Source organism: Musca autumnalis, unplaced genomic scaffold (assembly GCF_047663935.1).
Source record: "Musca autumnalis isolate F117 unplaced genomic scaffold, ASM4766393v1 scaffold_4, whole genome shotgun sequence".
Classification (NCBI taxonomy): Eukaryota; Metazoa; Arthropoda; class Insecta; order Diptera; family Muscidae; genus Musca; species Musca autumnalis.
Window position 1 is genome coordinate 11,759,710 of NW_027411977.1, and position 3,478 is coordinate 11,763,187.

Consider the following 3,478-nt stretch of genomic DNA (forward strand, 5'->3'; position numbering starts at 1 on the left):
CCTAATTTTGCAACGTCTACCGTCTTTGACGGTTTATTGTTCTACATTTTCCAAATTGAAAAAATAAAGCAAGGAATTTCTTTTCATAGCTCGGCTTAAAAGACAAATGTTCTGCCGAGGTCTAACTAAGTAAGTACGTACTTTTAATGAAAGTCTATGTATTAAATCCTTAATATGTCAACTTTGCTATAGTGATCAATTTAATATAACATGAAAAAGAAAAACAATATTATATTTTTTGGAGTATGCGGAAACTGCTGTGATTTTTGCCACTACAGTAATAGTCCTTCCTTAAACAAGATATTTGTTAGCTAAGCACAAATGCATCCACCTTCATTGCTTCGTACACTTTTCCATTTATTATTACAGTCTTTCTCCTCTTCATTAAATAAATCTTCATTAGAGAAAACGGAAGAGTAAAAAATGGAAAAATATATTTCATATTTAGTTGTGGTCAGTTGCTAGCCACTTGACCACTGTATAACACTATTTTTGTGGTTTTCATTGTAAGATATGAAGTATATTCTAAATACATTATTTGGTAAGTGGTAGTTTGTTTTTCGTTCTGGTTTTTGATTAGCTACGTTTGCGGTAACTAACATTATAGATGAATATTAGCTAAAAAAAAAACAATTTACAACCAACTTCCTAGAAGAGATATGCAATGATTTCTCATAGGTTTAAGAAAGGTCGATGCAGTAGCTTAAACCGTCAACTTTTGTAATAAAGTTTATATTTAAACCGGACTACAAACATAAGTTTTGGGCTATTTTAACATAACTAATGGTTTTGTTTATCTTTATACATATTTTCTAAAATAGCTTTTATATCTAATATTAACAAATCAAAACATCATTCTGTTAAATATTCAATCATTCTTACAATAACAATCGAAAGCTTTTCATATTATTTTGTGTGACACGGCGAATAATCACATTTCCGCTACTCAAAATGTATTAAAAAAATAAACAAAATATTACACTATAAAAACATTGACAGTCATGGAAATCCATTTTCAATAAGTGACCATTGTGGTATACATAAAAATACCGCAGAACTTCCTACTGCAAAATTGGCATCAATTGTCAGTCATCCAATCAGTGTCTAATTTCATACTGTGTTGTGTGTATGTGCATTGTGTAAATTTCATTGGGATGTAAAAATTAAATAAAAATATTTTTCTTTTCCGAGAATTGATATATTTTAAATAAAATAATAACCAATACTCCATGAGATATCCTCAAGTGACTCAGATTGTGTATTGAAGATCTAAAAGGAACGGTTTAACAAGCTTTTAGCAACAGTGAGGGTCAATCGATATAAATGTTTTTTTTTTTTCAGAATAAAGAGTGTGTTGTCCACGCACAATACGCAATAAAATTCAAAAAATTAACCTCTTTGTCTAAAACATTGTTTAGTACTCAATGGATCTTAGAAATGTTTTCTATTTTTTTTTGAGAAAGGTGTATTAGTTATTGCTTACTTATCTTACAAAACCGTATTAACTTTTGCTGAAATACCAAGTTAAGACATGGCTTACAATATATTTGAGCATACAGGGCTGTCGAATGCAGCCGTGCAGTTCACAAAACTATGGTAAGTGTCGATACTCTTCTCCTGGGTCATCGCCAAAACTAGCCGCAAGGTGAATATCTGGGTTTCGTCGGATTTGCCAGGTCTAGCGCTTATTACTCCAGAATAATAGTTATGAGGAATGCAAATCCGTACTATCCTAACAGTACAATGTAAAAGACGTTACTTGTTTACAAGAACTTACATGATTTGTACAAATTTGCACAAGTGATTGTGCAAACGAACACAGCTAATGTAAACATTTATTTTCCAACCCCTTTTAAACACACAAATAACTTTAAATAACCCTTTATGGGCAATGCATTACATCAATCCATAAATAAAATATTTATTCATTAAAAAATAATCCCCAGTGACCTTGTGGAAAATGTACCTTAAAAGGAAAAAAGGAAAATATTTCATCGTTGTACAGTGTGCTCCTTAACCATTTATTTAGCTTACCAACATATGTAGGACATTTTTAAGTAAAGTGAAATCGCCATAAACATTGTGCGTGTTCGGGTCGTGATAAACGAGTTAATTTGCATTTGTTTACTCTGACAGTTTTTATTTCATTTCGTGAAATAAAATGAATTATGAAATTAACAGCAGACAGACTTGGGATTGTAATGCTGTGCGTTTATAGCTGCGCGTACAATTATTCGTTGCATGAGTTCTGGCAATTTCCAATTGAATATTACACTATGTAACACTGAAAATGCAAACAACTTCTAGTATGCATTTTTTGAAAGTACATATTTAGACTACACAAACCCTAGTAGGGTTTTGTCCTGTCAGGTCCAGTTCGGATTTTATGGCCTCATCTAAACCGGGCTAAAACTACAGTTTTTTGCATTTATAGGGCCTTTATCTCAGAAACGATTAGGAATTTGGCCTTGTTGTCTTTGGCAATATTGTAGCCCTAAACTAGTAGAACTTATTTTTTGAAAACCCCACATAAGGAAAACTTCATCTAGGGCAACAATCTATAAAATATAGAAAATTTTACGTAATTGCTGAAATTTTGGTCAGTATCGGCTAAATTATTGCGAGTTGAACCAAGTAACATATTGCAAAAATCTTCCAACTAGAGTTCTCAACAATTCTTTAGAACATTCTGAAACACTAAAATGCTTACTTCATGTTGTTTCAGCGGTATTTTGCATCTGATCATTTACAAAACGTATTTCAAACACAGTTCACACCAACAGGTTATTCTCGCATTTCGGATTTCATTACATTATTGACATTTTTATTAAATCATCGTTAAAAAATGTACTGAAAACAACGGGATAGAGGCATTTTACAAAAATGACATGTTCTAAAGCGTTGTGTATTACATTCCATGGAATATGTTTCCATAAGAAAATATTCAGAAAAAATTAACGGTTTTGGAGATACGGTGCAAAATGTATAAAAATTATGGCATTTTTGCATATTTTTTAAAATTTGAGGCAATAGATGTTGTTTTTCGATTTCATCATTTCTCAAAATATTTTATTCTTCTTCAGAGGTCAGAAGAAGATTCGCATTGATTTCAGAGATATAGCCCCGAATTTCTTTAAAAACTCAATATATAACCATGTTTAGATGGGGCCATAAAATCCGAGCTGGATCTGACACAACAAAATCCAACTAGGTTTTCTCGTCGTTTGGGTCTGTGCTTTCAAAAAATCCTCAGTTCGAATTGTTTGCACAAGATCACCTTAAAAATATTGCACAGTGTTATTGAATAATGCACAAGTTGTCAGCTCACCATTTATATGCGCTTATAAGGGAAATACGCACATTACCTTGAAAAGCGAAATTATACCTATCTTTAAAAAAATTCCAACAAAATCGGAGCATGTTTAGTAGAGTTATTCATTTTATGTAAAAATAGCCCATTTAACCCACATCTGTAATC